The sequence below is a fragment of the Taudactylus pleione genome, unplaced genomic scaffold, assembly GCF_031769625.1.
Source record: "Taudactylus pleione unplaced genomic scaffold, aTauple2 ptg000800l, whole genome shotgun sequence".
Taxonomy (NCBI): domain Eukaryota; kingdom Metazoa; phylum Chordata; class Amphibia; order Anura; family Myobatrachidae; genus Taudactylus; species Taudactylus pleione.
The window spans coordinates 1,371,535-1,389,038 of record NW_028285202.1 but is presented as its reverse complement, the minus strand read 5'-3'; the positions used below and the strand labels follow the sequence as shown (position 1 = coordinate 1,389,038).

The 17,504-nt window shown below is 45.0% G+C and overlaps 1 pseudogene across 1 annotated transcript in view; it reads left to right on the top strand.

Annotated features, from left to right (window-relative positions):
• The first annotated feature begins 5,623 nt into the window (after positions 1-5,623).
• Positions 5,624-17,504, top strand: part of LOC148474919 (uncharacterized) — a 70,531-nt pseudogene continuing 58,650 nt past the window's right edge. Inside the window, exons 1-4 of the transcript XR_015872816.1 lie at positions 5,624-5,707; positions 10,858-11,048; positions 11,172-11,250; positions 11,370-11,467. The product of XR_015872816.1 is annotated as an uncharacterized LOC148474919 (transcript). The remainder of the gene's footprint in view (positions 5,708-10,857; positions 11,049-11,171; positions 11,251-11,369; positions 11,468-17,504) is intronic.

The following is a 17,504-nucleotide window of genomic DNA, read 5'->3' as shown; positions in this document are numbered from 1 at the left end:
TCCTTCCATGTGCCTATCTATGACTACACCTAAACTGTGTCACAACCTGAAATTGTTATTGTACAAAGTCTGTGCTTGCAGAATGGGAGCGGGGCCAAGAAGCTGCCATATTGGAACCTGAAGGTTCTCCCTGCAGCTTAGCACATGGGATCACAGAACAGCTGATATAACCTCTCTTTGTGAGAGAATAAAGGGTTTTAGTTATCTATGCTTATTATTATTATGCAGGGAGAGCAGCCTGTGGTGTCCTGTTATTATTATTATTATGCAGGGAGAGCAGCCTGTGGTGTCCTGTTATTATTATTATGCAGGGGGAGCAGCCTGTGGTGTCCTGTTATTAATATACAGGGGGAGAAACCTGTGGTGTCCTGTTATTATTATTATACAGGGGGAGCAGTCTGTGGTGTCCTGTTATTATTATTATACAGGGGGAGCAGCCTGTGGTGTCCTGTTATTATTATTGTACATAGGGGAGCAGCCTGTGTTGTCCTGTTATTATTATTATACAGGGGGAGCAGCCTGTGGTGTCCTGTTATTATTATTATACAGGGGAAGTAGCCTGTGGTGTCCTTTTATTATTATTATACAGGGGAGCAGCATGTGGTGTCCTGTTATTATTATTATACAGGGGAGCAGCATGTGGTGTCCTGTTATTATTATTATACAGCAGGAGCAGCCTGTGGTGTCCTGTTATTATTATTATACAGGGGAGCAGCATGTGGTGTCCTGTTATTATTAGTATACAGGAGGAGCAGCCTGTGGTGTCCTTTTATTATTATTATACAGGGGAGCAGCATGTGGTGTCCTGTTATTATTATTATACAGCAGGAGCAGCCTGTGGTGTCCTGTTATTATTATTATACAGGGGGAACAGCCTGTGGTGTCCTGTTATTATTATTTTACAGGGGGAGTAGCCTGTGGTGTCATTTTATTATTATACAGGGGAGCAGCATGTGGTGTCCTGTTATTATTATTATACAGGGGGAGCAGCCTGTGGCGTCCTATTATTATTATTATACAGGGGGAGCAGCCTGTGGTGTCCTGTTATTAATATACAGGGGGAGAAACCTGTGGGGTGTCCTGTTATTATTATTATACAGGGGGAGCAGCCTGTGGTGTCCTGTTATTAATATACAGGGGGAGAAACATGTGGTGTCCTGTTATTATTATTATACAGGAGGAGCAGCCTGTTATTATTATACAGGGGGAACAGCCTGTGGTGTCCTGTTATTATTATTATACAGGGGAAGTAGCCTGTGGTGTCCTTTTATTATTATTATACAGGGGAGCAGCATGTGGTGTCCTGTTATTATTATTATACAGCAGGAGCAGCCTGTGGTGTCCTGTTATTATTATTATACAGGGGGAACAGCCTGTGGTGTCCTGTTATTATTATTTTACAGGGGGAGTAGCCTGTGGTGTCCTTTTATTATTATACAGGGGAGCAGCATGTGGTGTCCTGTTATTATTATTATACAGGGGGAGCAGCCTGTGGCGTCCTATTATTATTATTATACAGGGGGAGCAGCCTGTGGTGTCCTGTTATTAATATACAGGGGGAGAAACCTGTGGTGTCCTGTTATTATTATACAGGGGGAGCAGCCTGTGGTGTCCTGTTATTAATATACAGGGGGAGAAACCTGTGGTGTCCTGTTATTATTATTATACAGGGGGAGCAGTCTGTGGTGTCATGTTATTATTATTATACAGGGGGAGCAGCCTGTGGTGTCCTGTTATTATTATTGTACATAGGGGAGCAGCCTGTGTTGTCCTGTTATTATTATTATACAGGAGGAGCAGCCTGTGGTGTCCTGTTATTATAATTTTACAGGGGGAGTAGCCTGTGGTGTCCTTTTGTTATTATTATACAGGGGAGCAGCATGTGGTGTCCTGTTATTATTATTTTACAGGGGGAGTAGCCTGTGGTGTCCTTTTATTATTATACAGGGGAGCAGCATGTGGTGTCCTGTTATTATTATTATACAGCAGGAGCAGCCTGTGGTGTCCTGTTATTATTATTATACAGGGGGAACAGCCTGTGGTGTCCTGTTATTATTATTTTACAGGGGGAGTAGCTTGTGGTGTCCTTTTATTATTATTATTATTATACAGGGGAGCAGCATGTGGTGTCCTGTTATTATTATTATACAGGGGGAGCAGCCTGTGGCGTCCTATTATTATTATTATACAGGGGGAGCAGCCTGTGGTGTCCTGTTATTATTATTATTATGCAGGGAGAGCAGCCTGTGGTGTCCTGTTATTATTATTATGCAGGGGGAGCAGCCTGTGGTGTCCTGTTATTAATATACAGGGGGAGAAACCTGTGGTGTCCTGTTATTATTATTATACAGGGGGAGCAGTCTGTGGTGTCCTGTTATTATTATTATACAGGGGGAGCAGCCTGTGGTGTCCTGTTATTATTATTGTACATAGGGGAGCAGCCTGTGTTGTCCTGTTATTATTATTACACAGGGGGAGCAGCCTGTGGTGTCCTGTTATTATTATTATACAGGGGAAGTAGCCTGTGGTGTCCTTTTATTATTATTATACAGGGGAGCAGCATGTGGTGTCCTGTTATTATTATTATACAGGGGGAACAGCCTGTGGTGTCCTGTTATTATTATTTTACAGAGGGAGTAGCTTGTGGTGTCCTTTTATTATTATTATACAGGGGAGCAGCATGTGGTGTCCTGTTATTATTATTATACAGGGGGAGCAGCCTGTGGCGTCCTATTATTATTATTATACAGGGGGAGCAGCCTGTGGTGTCCTGTTATTATTATTACCCAGGGGAGCAGCCTGTGGTGTCCTGTTATTATTATTATACAGGGGGAGCAGCCTGTGGCATCCTGTTATTATTATACAGGGGGGCACCGGTGGTGTCCTGTTATTATTATTATACAGGGGGAGCAGCCTGTGGTGTCCTGTTATTATTATTATACAGGGGGAGCAGCCTGTGGCATCCTGTTATTATTATACAGGGGGAGCAGCCTGTGGTGTCCTGTTATTATTATATCTATAGTAACAATACAGAGTCATGACCGGGGAGGTGAGGGGATCAGGGTAGTATACACATGGGTGGGTTAGTCTTAGGGTAAGGTTGGGGTAGTGTACACATGGATGGGTTGAGCTTAGAGTAAGGTTGGCATAGGGTACACACGGGTGGGTTAGGGTAAGGCTGGGGTAATGTACACACGGGTGGGTCAGGTTTAAGGTAAGGCTGGGGTAATGTACACACGGATGGGTCAGGCTTAAGGTAAGGTCGGGGTAGTGTACACACGTGTGGGTTTGAGTTAGGTTAGTGTATACACAGGTGGGTTAGGGTAAGGTTGGATTAGTGTACACGGGTGGGTAAGGCTGGGGTAATGTACACACAGGTGGGTCAGGTTTAGGGTAAGGTCTGGGTAGTGTACACACGTGTGGGTTAGGGTAAGATTGGGGTAGTGTACACACGTGTGGGTAAGGTCAGGGTAGTGTACACACAGGTGGGCTAGGTTTAGGGATGGGGCAGTGTGCACACAGGTGGCTTAGGCTAAGGTTGGGGTAGTGTACACATGGGTAGGTTATGGTAAGGTTGGGGTAGTGTACACATGGGTGGGATAGGCTTAAGGTAAGGTTGGGGTAGTGTACACATGGGTGGGATAGGCTTAAGGTAAGGTTGGGGTAGTGTACACAGGTGGGTCAGGCTTAGGATAAGGTTGGGGACTGTACATACGGGTGAGTTATCGTAAGGTTGCCAGGTGTGTCAGGCTTATGGTACGGTTGGGGACTGTACAGACGTGTGGGTTAGGTTAAGGTTGGAGTATTGGTCACACAGGTGGGTTAGGGTAAGGTTGGGTACTATAGACAGGTAAGGTAAGGTTGGGGTAGTGTACACACGGGTGGGTCAGGCTTAGGATGAGGTCAGGGTAGTGTACACACGGGTGGGTCAGGCTTAGGATAAGGTCGGGGTAGTGTACATTGGTGGGTTAGGCTTAGGGTACGGTTGGGTACTGTACACTGGTGGGTTAGGGTAATGTTGGGATAGTGTACACACGGATGGCTTAGGGTAAGTTTGGGGTAGTGTACACACTGGTGGGTTAGGCTTAGCGTAATGTTGGGTTAGTGTACACACTGGTGGGTTAGAGTAAAGATGGGATAGTGTACACAAGGTGGGCTAGGTTTAGGATAACGATGGGGTAGCATACTCATGGGTAGGTTAGTCTTAAGGTAAGGTAGGGATATAATGCTCACTTGTTGGTTAGGGTAGTATACACAATGTTGGGTTATTCTTGGGGTAAGGTTGGGTTAGTGTATACACAGGTGAGTTAGGCTTAGAATAAGGTTGGGGTAATGTACACACGGATGGGTTTGGCTTAGGGTAAGGCTGGGGTAATGTACACACGGATTGGTCAGGCTTAGGGTAAGGTCGGGGTAGTGTACACACATGTGGGTTAGAGTTAGGGTAAGGTCAGGTTAGTGTATACATGGTTGGGTTAGGGTAAAGGTGGGGTAGTGTACACAAGGGTGGGTTGGGTAAGGGTGAGGTAGTGTACACAGTGGGTTAGGCTTAGAGTAAGGTTGGGGTAATGTTGGGTTAGTGTTCACACGGGTGTGTTAGTGCAAGGTCAGTGTAATGTTTAGGCTTATTGTAAGTTTGGGGTAGTGCACACGGGTAGGACAGGCTTAGGGTAAAGTTGGGTTAGTGTACACACAGGTGGGTTAGGGTAAGGTTGGGGCAGTGTACACACTGGTGGGTTATACTCAGGGTAAGGATGGGTAGTGTACACAAGGTGGGTTAGGTTGGGGTAATGTACACATGGGCAGGTTAGGTTTGGGGTAGTGTACACTCGGGTGGATTAGTCTAAGGGTAAGGTAGGGGGTATACCATGGGTAGTTAGTCTTAGGGTAAGGCTGGGGTAGTGTACAAACAGGTGGATTAGGCTTACAATAAGGTTGGAGTAATACATACATACGGGTGGATTAGGGTAAGGCTAGGGTAATGAAAGCACGGGTGGCTCAAGCTTAGGGTAAGGTCAGTACTGTATACATGAGTGTGTTAGATTTAAAGTAAGGTCGGGTTAGTGTACACACGGGTGGGTAAAGGTAAGGACGGGATAGTGTACACACGGGTTGGTTAGGGTAAGGTCGGGATAGTGTACACACGGGTGGGTTAGGGTACGGTCTAGGTACTGTACACATGGGTGGGTTAGGGTAAGGTTTGGGTAGTATTACAGCAGACTGTGCTGTGGATGCTTAGCAGACAGATGAGGTTTGGGTGTATTGCCCTAACCGGGCTGGTCATGCGGTTAGGATGCAGGAATCTGGGTCTCAGTAACTTGTCACAATGTAAAATATTAGTAAGTAAAACTGAAAATAAAGCAGAAATTTCCATGAAAGCAGAAGGTGATGTGACAGCTGCAATATGCACAGTGTTAACATGGCAGCTGCGCCCCCTGTGCTGGAACCTGTGGTCTGTCATTATATCTACCTACATGTCTATTGGGGTAGGTACGTCTTATCTCTCACCAAGAGCATGTTACACACCCGACTTCCGGCCTGTGCGTTCCACCTGAATTCCGGCCTGTGCGTTCCAACTGATTTCTGCCCTGTGCGTTTCACCCGTCTTTTGCTCTGTGCGTTTCAAAGACCGGAACAAGATTTTTCTCGATATCAACATCCGGGTCAACGCTGAGTAGAGAAGAGAAATCCCTGTGTCTGGAAGACGGTAATGAGCTGTTTATTATTATTATTATTATACAGTAGGAGCAGACTGTGGTGTCCTATTATTATACATAGGGAGCAGCCTCTGGTGTCCAGTTATCATTATTATACAGGGGAAGCAGCCTGTGGTGTCCTGTTGTTAATAGTATACAGGGGAAGCAGCCTGTGGTGTCCTGTTGTTATTATTATGCAGGGGGAGCAGCCTGTGGTGTCCTGTTATTATTATTATGCAGGGGGAGCAGTGTCCTGTTATTATTATGCAGGGGGAGCAGCCTGTGGTGTTCTGTTATTAGTATTATTATACAAGGTGAGCAGCCTGTGGTGTCCTGTTATTATTATACAGGGGGAGCAGCCTGTGGTGTCCTGTTATTATTATACAGGGGGAGCAGCCTGTGGTGTCCTGTTACTATTATTGTACAGGGGGAGCACTCTGTGGTTTCCTGTTGTTATTATTATTATTATACAGGGGGAGCAGCATGTGGTGTCCTGTTATTATTATTGTACATAGGGGAGCAGCCTGTGGTGTCCTGTTATTATTATTATACAGGGGGAGCAGCCTGTGATGTTTTGTTATTATTATTATACAGGGGGAGCAGCCTGTGGTGTCTTGTTGTTATTATTATTATACAGGGGGAGAAGCCTGTGGTGTCCTGTTATTATTATTATACAGGGGGAGCAGCCTGTGGTGTTCTGTTATTATTATTATTATTATTATACAGGGGGAGCAGCATGTGGTGTCCTGTTAATATTATTATTATGCAGGGAGAGCAGCCTGTGGTGTCCTGTTATTATTATTATTATTATTATTATTATTATTATTTTACAGGGGGAGCAGCCTGTGGCGTCCTGTTATTATTATTATACAGGGGGAGCAGCCTGTGGTGTCTTGTTATTATTATTATACAGGGGGAGAAGCCTGTGGTGTCCTGTTATTATTATACAAGGGGAGCAGCCTGTGGTGTCCTTTTATTATTATTATTATTATTATTATTATTATTATTATTATTATACAGGGGGAGCAGCCTGTGGCATCTTGTTATTATTATTATTATTATACAGGGGGAGCAGCATGTGGTGTCCTGTTAATATTATAATTATACAGGGGGAGTGGCCTGTAGTGTCCTGTTATTCTTATTATTATACAGGGGAGCAGACTGTGGTGTCCTGTTATTATTATACAGGGGGAGCAGCCTGTGGCGTCCTGTTATTATTATTATACAGGGGGAGCAGCCTGTGGTGTCCTGTTATTATTATTATTATACAGGGGGAGCAGCCTTTGTTGTCCTGTTATTATTATACAGGGGGAGAAGCCTGTGGTGTCCTGTTGTTATTATTATTATTATTATTATACAGGGGGAGCAGTCTGTGGTGTCCTTTTATTATTATTATACAGGGGGAGCAGTCTGTGGTGTCCTGTTATTATTTTACAGGGGGAGCAGCCTGTGGTGTCTTGTTATTATTATTATTTTACAGGGGGAGCAGCCTGTGGCATCTTGTTATTATTATTATTATTATTATACAGGGGGAGCAGCATGTGGTGTCCTGTTATTATTATTATTATTATTATTATTATACAGGGGGAGCAGCATGTGGTGTCCTATTATTATTATTATTATTATTATTATACAGGGAGAGAAGCCTGTGGTGTCCTGTTGTTGTTATTATTATTATACAGGGGAGCAGCCTGTGGTGTCCTGTTATTATTATACAGGGGGAGCAGCCTGTGGTGTTCTGTTATTAGTATTATTATACAAGGTGAGCAGCCTGTGGTGTCCTGTTATTATTATACAGGGGGAGCAGCCTGTGGTGTCCTGTTACTATTATTGTACAGGGGGAGCACTCTGTGGTTTCCTGTTGTTATTATTATTATTATACAGGGGGAGCAGCCTGTGGTGTCCTGTTATTATTATTGTACATAGGGGAGCAGCCTGTGGTGTCCTGTTATTATTATTATACAGGGGGAGCAGCCTGTGATGTTTTGTTATTATTATTATACAGGGGGAGCAGCCTGTGGTGTCTTGTTGTTATTATTATTATACAGGGGGAGAAGCCTGTGGTGTCCTGTTATTATTATTATACAGGGGGAGCAGCCTGTGGTGTCCTGTTATTATTATTATTATTATTATACAGGGGGAGCAGCATGTGGTGTCCTGTTAATATTATTATTATGCAGGGAGAGCAGCCTGTGGTGTCCTGTTATTATTATTATTATTATTATTATTATTATTATTATTATTTTACAGGGGGAGCAGCCTGTGGCGTCCTGTTATTATTATTATACAGGGGGAGCAGCCTGTGGTGTCTTGTTATTATTATTATACAGGGGGAGAAGCCTGTGGTGTCCTGTTATTATTATACAAGGGGAGCAGCCTGTGGTGTCCTTTTATTATTATTATTATTATTATTATTATTATTATTATTATTATTATACAGGGGGAGCAGCCTGTGGCATCTTGTTATTATTATTATTATTATACAGGGGGAGCAGCATGTGGTGTCCTGTTAATATTATAATTATACAGGGGGGGTGGCCTGTAGTGTCCTGTTATTCTTATTATTATACAGGGGAGCAGACTGTGGTGTCCTGTTATTATTATACAGGGGGAGCAGCCTGTGGCGTCCTGTTATTATTATTATACAGGGGGAGCAGCCTGTGGTGTCCTGTTATTATTATTATTATACAGGGGGAGCAGCCTTTGTTGTCCTGTTATTATTATACAGGGGGAGAAGCCTGTGGTGTCCTGTTGTTATTATTATTATTATTATTATACAGGGGGAGCAGTCTGTGGTGTCCTTTTATTATTATTATACAGGGGGAGCAGTCTGTGGTGTCCTGTTATTATTTTACAGGGGGAGCAGCCTGTGGTGTCTTGTTATTATTATTATTTTACAGGGGGAGCAGCCTGTGGCATCTTGTTATTATTATTATTATTATTATTATTATTATACAGGGGGAGCAGCATGTGGTGTCCTGTTATTATTATTATTATTATTATTATTATTATTATACAGGGGGAGCAGCATGTGGTGTCCTGTTAATATTATTATTATACGGGGGGAGAAGCCTGTGGTGTCCTGTTATTAATATTATGCAGGGAGAGCAGCCTGTGGTGTCCTGTTATTATTATTATTATTATTATTATTATACAGGGGGAGCAGTCTGTGGTGTCCTTTTATTATTATTATTATACAGGGGGAGCAGCCTGTGGTGTCCTGTTATTATTATACAGGGGGAGCAGCCTGTGGCATCTTGTTATTATTATTATTATTATTATTATTATTATTATACAGGGGGAGCAGCATGTGGTGTCCTGTTAATATTATTATTATACAGGGGGAGTGGCCTGTAGTGTCCTGTTATTCTTATTATTATACAGGGGAGCAGCCTGTGGTGTCCTGTTATTATTATTATTATACAGGGGGAGCAGCCTGTGGCGTCCTGTTATTATTATTATACAGGGGGAGCAGCCTGTGGTGTCCTGTTATTATTATTATTATACAGGGGGAGCAGCCTTTGTTGTCCTGTTATTATTATTATACAGGGGGAGAAGCCTGTGGTGTCCTGTTATTATTATTATTATTATTATTATTATTATTATTATTATTATACAGGGGGAGCAGTCTGTGGTGTCCTTTTATTATTATTATACAGGGGGAGCAGCCTGTGGTGTCCTGTTATTATTATTATACAGGGGGAGCAGCCTGTGGTGTCTTGTTATTATTATTATTTTACAGGGGGAGCAGCCTGTGGCATCTTGTTATTATTATTATTATTATACAGGGGGAGCAGCATGTGGTGTCCTGTTAATATTATTATTATACAGGGGGAGTGGCCTGTAGTTTCCTGTTATTCTTATTATTATACAGGGGAGCAGCCTGTGGTGTCCTGTTATTATTATTATTATACAGGGGGAGCAGCCTGTGGTGTCCTGTTATTATTATTATTATTATACAGGGGGAGCAGCCTGTGGTTTCCTGTTATTATTATTATACAGGGGGAGCAGCTTGTGGTGTCCTGTTATTATTATATATATAGTAATAATACAGGGACATGACTGGGGAGGTGAGGGGATCTGGGAGTGTCACAGTGACATCACTTATATCTATAGTAATAATACAGGGACATGACTGGGGAGGTGAGGGGATCTGGGAGAGTCACAGTGACATCACTTATATCTATAGTAATAATACAGGGTCATGACTGGGGAGGTGAGGGAATCTGGGAGTGTCACAGTGACATCACTTATATCTATAGTAATAATACAGGGACATGACTGGGGAGGTGAGGGGATCTGGGAGTGTCACAGTGACATCACTTATATCTATAGTAATAATACAGGGACATGACTGGGGAGGTGAGGGGATCTGGGAGTGTCACAGTGACATCACTTATATCTATAGTAATAATACAGGGACATGACTGGGGAGGTGAGGGGATCTGGGAGAGTCACAGTGACATCACTTATATCTATAGTAATAATACAGGGACATGACTGGGGAGGTGAGGGGATCTGGGAGAGTCACAGTGACATCACTTATATCTATAGTAATAATACAGGGACATGACTGGGGAGGTGAGGGGATCTGGGAACATCACAGTGACATCACTTATATCTATAGTAATAATACAGGGACATGACTGGGGAGGTGAGGTGATCTGGGAGTGTCACAGTGACATCACTTATATCTATAGTAATAATAATAATACAGGGACATGACTGGGGAGGTGAGGGAATCTGGGAACGTCACAGTGACATCACTTATATCTATAGTAATAATACAGGGACATGACTGGGGAGGTGAGGGGATCTGGGAGAGTCACAGTGACATCACTTATAGCTATAGTAATAATACAGAGACATGACTGGGGAGGTGAGGGGATCTGGGAGTGTCACAGTGACATCACTTATATCTATAGTAATAATAATAATACAGGGACATGACTGGGGAGGTGAGGGAATCTGGGAACGTCACAGTTACATCACTTATATCTATAGTAATAATACAGAGACATGACTGGGGAGGTGAGGTGATCTGGGAGTGTCACAGTGACATCACTTATATCTATAGTAATAATAATAATACAGGGACATGACTGGGGAGGTGAGGTGATCTGGGAGTGTATGCAATGATAGTGTTTTCCTTAAATCACAGGATTGCACAGTAGTAAAGAAGACATCCATTGAGTGTAAGACATCTTATAGCCTCCCCGTGTGTCAGGAGGACTGAGCAGGACCCAGACCCCCATCACGGTGCCTCCACCTCACTCACTGATACATGAAAGACACAATGACCAGAAGATCCTGGAACTCACCAACAAGATCATTCAGCTGCTGACTGGAGAGGTGACTGCTGGGAATGGGACATTATACAGTAACACCAGGGGATGTGTCTGGGTGATGACTGTATCTTGTGTGTGTCAGGTTCCTATAAGGTGTCAGGATGTCACTGTCTATGTCTCCATGCAGGAGGGGGAGTATATAGAGGAACACAGGGGTCTGTACAAGGACGTGATGATGGAGAATCACCGGCCCCTCACATCACTGGGTAAGAGAAGACTGTCATTTATTGTACAGGGGAGAGCAGGTATGGGGGCCCCCTATATACACACATCACCTGATAATCACATATATACAATGTACTCAGTCACTGTGTGTCTCCTACAGATGGACCCAGTAACAGAAATACCCCAGAGAGATGTCCCCGTCCTCTTTATTCCCAGGACTGTACAGAGGAGAAACACAGGACCCCACAGGAGCATCAGGTAAATTAGTAACAAATTAGTAACAGAACATTGGAAACGCACCGTAACAAAAACAGGGACCCCCAGGTCCTCAGAGCCCTCTCTTGGCTCTTCCTGCTCTGAGCAATGTTAGTATTGCTGCTCACTGTAATCTAGCTGTCTATAGGCAATCTGTTTTCTATCACTGGAAAGTTTTACGCATGTTATTTTTGTTTGCAAGATTTGTAGTATCCACAATCGCAGTCTCATAGCTAGTAGTAATAGATGTTGTATAGTTACTATGATCAGTGCTGCTGTTATTTAATTTTCAACCTCAGTTGAGCAGAGACAGGAAAAGAAAACCCCCTTTGGGAAGGTGCACAGTGTGAGTCCTCCCTCCCTCGGGGTCCCTTTCCTGTCTGTCAGATGAGTCAGGCTTTGTGTGCATGTGAGTGTAGTGGTCTTGTGATGTAGGGTGGCTTACCCGCTCCCCGTGAGTGCCCATCATCCCTGCGATGCACCTTCCAGAGTACAATTGGGCACACGGGTGGCCCTTTGTTGGCGCCGTTTGTGGTTCCAGATTCGCCCATCTATTTTCTGTCTAAGGTGTGCACATAATGTGTCCATTATGAAGGGGCCGCTGTGTGTGGACTGTATCCTTCAGCCTAAAGCTCAGAAAAGCTCCGTCACCCCAACCGATTAACCAGTGACTCCTCATTTCAGAATGTTTTTGTCTCTAAATAGGACTTATATAATATACAGGCCATGAGGAGACGCAGGTGACAGATTACAGATGATATACATGATGTACAGCCTGGTCCCTGGGTTCTATGGTTAACCTTTACTGGTCATCTAGCACAGAGTCATATAAGCAGCTGTATCGCTATTTTAGTACTAAAGATAGTTAGCCGCGGCCAAGGGCCTCACAATGGCCCTTTTGTAGCACAATTTCCATAGAATACTGTAGGTATCATGATTTCAATTTATACAGAGGTTTGGATCCTCACCAAGATCACTATCACTGGGTTTTACGACACTGACCGGATGACCTCGCCCCGAAAGGTGATTACCGTTAGTAAGCGCCTGTTACTGACTGCACTCAATACGCCGTGGGTGCTTCGCTGCCACCACCAAGCTCCTACTACTGGCATTTGGAACCGCTTACTTCCACCCAGACTCCTACACCGGCACCTGGAACCACTTCTCCCAGGGTCCTACACCGGCACCTGGAACCACTTCTCCCAGGCTCTTACACCGGCACCTGGAACCACTTCTCCCAGGCTCCTACACCGGCACCAGAAACTACTTCTCCCAGGCTCCTACGCCGCCACCTGGAACCGCCTACTTCTGGGTATGTGTGGGCAAGTTGCTGCAACACTTCTGGTTGGTTGTCGAGTAATTCCCACTGGTCCCTCACCATGGACCAGTCTCTGCAGGGTAGCTGGCAGAGGGATCCGGAGTGGTCATACTTGTGCCTGAGCCCACCTGGGCAGATAATCGCCACCCAGGTGCCAGCATGTCTGGAGGAGGAGGGTGGTTCCCTCCAAAACTTACTTCCAGGATCCTGCTAGGACAACTTCTCTTGCCACATCTGGGCTCCCGAGAAAGACAGATATGATCCCCAGCCAGCAGTCTCCTAGTCACTGAGTGTGAGCTCCGAGAAAATAATTAGCTGGCTGCATTGGCCAGCTCTGTGTGCACTTTCAGGTATGAGGCTGCAAAGGAAGGCATTCTATTTACCTATGAGGGCGGCTGGGCGACCCAGCAGCGCACAGAGATCTTCGGATCCCCATGACCCTCCAGGGAAAGGGAAGTGTAAATTTTACCTATAAATGCTACACATTTTACATGTCACTTTAACTATAAATTCAGTTACACATGTTAAATGCATATACACACTGCTTTAGGCTCAGGCTAGTGCCCAGCACTAGGCTTTACATACCCAGACACTCTGTAGTGCCCTCCAGCAAACATAATACTTTTTTTCTTTTTTACATTTAGTTTTTCGCATTATACAGTGTGTCCAGCACTGGGCTTTGCTACATAGCCCTGCAATGCTGAGGTGCAGGGAGCTAAGCTCTTAGTTACCAGTGTGGGGCTCTCACCTATACAGCCCCAGCCCCTGGACTCCTTCCTGTCCCCTCTTAGCACTGCGGTGTACGGAGAGCTGGCTCTCCCTATGAACCAGCGTGCAACCAATCAGATCTGTAGTGCTGGGAGCTAAACTCCCGATCCCCAGTGTCGGCACACTGCCCTGTAACCTGGGACTACATGCCGGCTGCAGTGACTCTTTGTATACAGTTCCCCGGTGCAGCGCAACCATGCTGCGCTGCGTAACATTAAAAATACATTTATTAAACACACTGCGCCCGGCGCTGGTTAAACATTAAAAATGAGCGTCCTGTCTATGTCGCTACCACCGTTCCACTTCTAGCAGCAGGCGCGTGGCACCTCAGTGTTCTTGAAACCCACAGTCAGCTGTCTGCCAACATCATAGGCCCACCTGTTTCAGATCAAGCACACCTATTTAAGGAGCACGCTATGCAGTTTTCAGTGCCAGATTATTAGGTACCAACAGGAGTCCTAGCTCCAAAGTTTTCGCAGCAACCTACATTTCCAGTGGCTTTAGTTTCCTTATTTTCCAGACCCAGTTTGTTTGATTTCCATCTCGGTCCTTGACTCCGCACTTTGGGCCTGATTCAGACCCACTCGCGAGCGCACAGTGCTCGCAAGCAGGTCGATGTTCCCCCACTGCGCATACGCGAGCCCCAGCTAGCGACGGCAGCTCCGTAACTCCGGGGCTCACTACAAGACGGGGCGGCTGTCAATGTTGATTGACAGCTCGCCCTGTTTTGTAGGCGGGGAGGGGGGGTGGCTGCACAAACGCAGGCGTTCCCTTAAGAACGCCTGCCGTTTGTGGGCGGCCCTACTGACATCACTCGTAGTGGTAGTAGTGTTTTCCTCAATCCTCCCAAGTAGGCGATCCCAAAGCTTTGCATGTCTTCTTGAACCAATGTTAGAGTTATTACTTCTGTTTTCTTTCAACAAATTTATTATACTGTGTCACAAACTTGATATTAATTTCAGGTAGTGGCTTCATGAAAAGAACAGTCCCGTCATTCCACCTTTAGGCAGGCATCTCGTTTTCAAATGCCAGAATTTCTTTTTGAGGAACCCAAGCAGCTTGGATTCCCCTGATTATCCCTAAAAGAGGTTCAAGAACAGTCTATATTGATACTGTGCTGCACCGGATCAACCGAGTGGAGCTTTCCCAAAAAGGTCGGGAAACTCCAAATCCTAGCTGACAGCACAGAGGCCATATTAGGTTACTCTGTCTGCACTCCCTCTACCATCTCAGCCAGAACTGCTCCACACTCCTGGAGGATCAGCCAGTTGTCTCGTTATTTCACGGCACCCAAGGACTTCACCACCACTTATGTTGTTACTAAACTTTGCTGTACCGACCCAGGACCTAATTCAATCAATTTCTCTAACAGTTATTGAAAAATGTTATATCCCTCGATGTCTTGCACGTGGCAGGCAAAGGTAGGCAATTATTTCAGTCAATATCAAGTCAATCCTGGAGAATGGCCACAAAGAGTTTTTCTAACTACTAGAACAGATGATCATACTTCCTCAAATAGACCTGATGGCAACATCATCAAGCACCGAGATAGCTTGGTTCTGTTCTCATCAAGGGAATAGATGTGTTCTTGATGCCATGGGACTTTCTGCTGGACTATTTGCTCTTTCCTTTTCCTCGTACCCAATCGAGAGAAGCAGTAGAGGTCATGGCAGTATTTCCATTATGGCTGCATCACAGAGACTTGAGGAACGTTGCTGGAACAGGGATGTAGTCAAAACATCTGCAACCAAAACATAGGTAGTCATCAAAATGTCAACATGGACATAAAGTTGACAGGGTCATATCTTCGCCGGCCAAAAGGTCGATATTATAAAGAAAGGTAGACCGTCAATAGGTTGGCATGGTGGAAAGGTCGACATGGTTAAAATGTCGACATTCATATAATAGGTCATAATGTCGACAGATATATATCATTATGGTGGCAGGTCCATAAATCAATAGTCAAGCATCGATCTTTGAGATTGTGAGAAGAGACGGTCGATGATCGTTTTTGAACGCTTATCAGAATACGTTTTGTGGGCCTTAATCAGCGTACACTGCTGAATGCAGAATGTTCGAGAATGCGCATGTGCAGTACGGGTCTTATGTGTTTGCACATTGGCCCTGATTCAGACCCGCTCGCAAGCGGGTCGATGGTGGGCTCTGCGCACGCGCAACGGCCGCACTGCGCGTGCGCAAGCCCCGGAGCAAGAGAGAAATTCTCTCGCTCCGTGGCTCACTACAAAAGGGGCGGCTGTCGATGTTGATCGACAGCTCGCCCCATTTTGTAGGCGTGGTGGGGGGTGTGGCTTCACAAACGGAGGCGTTCCCAAGCGAACGACTCCCGTTTGTGGGCGGCCCCACTGACATCACCAGTGATGTCAGTGGGAGAGCTTCCGGCTCTAATAGAGCCAGAAGCTCTCTGGGGCTTGCGGCCACGAGACCCTACCACAAGGGTCTCGTCGCAAGCCCCAATGGTCAAGATGGTCTTGACCATCACGACCATCATCCTAGCCGCTCGCCAGCCATGCGAGCGGCCAGGAGACCGCACAAAAAAAAAAATAAGCCCTGATTCAGAGCGAGCGCTCTTTCAGAGCGTCCATCTCTGAATCAGGCCCACAGAGCGGCAGCATATTGTCAGTGATTGACAGTCTGTTGCCGTTTGTGGGTGGGATGGGGCGGCAACGGCCCTGGTTTCCCAAAATGGAGGCGTGTCGCCGCCGTTGGGGGGGATAGAAGAGGCCAGGATCTCCGTCGGCTAAAGGAGATATCTTGGCCTCTTTCTCTGATTTGCGGCAGCCGGCTTGCGTGACCCCATGGGTCATTTAGCCGGCCAATGTTCTTGCAGATTATGCGATGCTGCAGTGTACAACGCATCTCGGATAAGTAATGCATGCAGGAGGCGTGATGCCTCCTGCTGCATTACCATAATTGCAAGGACGGAATTGCAAAGCTGGTTGCGTGCAGAATTGCAAATCCGTCATAAGCTTAATCAGGCTATGTTTTTTAGCTCCATTTTGTAAAATTGATTATCAATACATGACATCGTTGGAGACCGATCAGCGATAGAAAAACTCTACTGATTCTAAGCCCTAATGGTTGATATTAACCATGATCTAGTAGCATCAGGCCTAAGTGCTATCGATGATCGGTACCAACAACCATCTACTGCTGTTCCATTCAAAAATATACACACACTCACACTCCTATACACCAGTTTGAAACTAACATAAATCGAAGGTAAATGATCGTTAGTATTGATCATCGATGGCACCTACAGTAGGCCTGTTTCTATCTAATGATCGTTGATATCAATCATTTTTTCAGTAAATGATTGATTTCCAACTATGAATAAGTTTAAGTCTGTCATGTATCGATAATCAGTGGTTGACTATCGATGTATTGGCCTGCCACTATGATGATATATATTATGACCTTATAATATGATATATTATGACCATTATGACCTGCCTATATTGGATGTCAACATTTTAATCTATCTAACTTTTGTAATGTCTTGACTGTTGACCATTTGTCCATGTTGATGGACCAGCTCACCCCCCCTGGTTTTCAATTACTATTGTGATATCTGATTGCACCAATTCCCCATTCCACCTCTCTGACCATCACCTTCTCTCTTTCAACTTATCCCTCTTACCTTCTCCATCTCTACCGCCTAAGGCCACTATCACCAAGCTTAACATTGAGGCTTTAGACAGTTTGCTTGACTCGCTTCTCTCCCCTATCCTCTCTCTCTCCTGCCCCGAACAAGCTGCTTCCTTATACAATGCCTCCCTTACTTCTGCTCTTGACTCTGTTGCTCCGGCAATAACTACTCACCCTCACAGATCCACACCTCAACCCTGGCATTCTAATTGCACCAGACACCTGCAAAACTGTTCACGTACCACCGAGCAACAGTGGAGGAAGTCTCGCTTTAAGGCAGACTTCCTC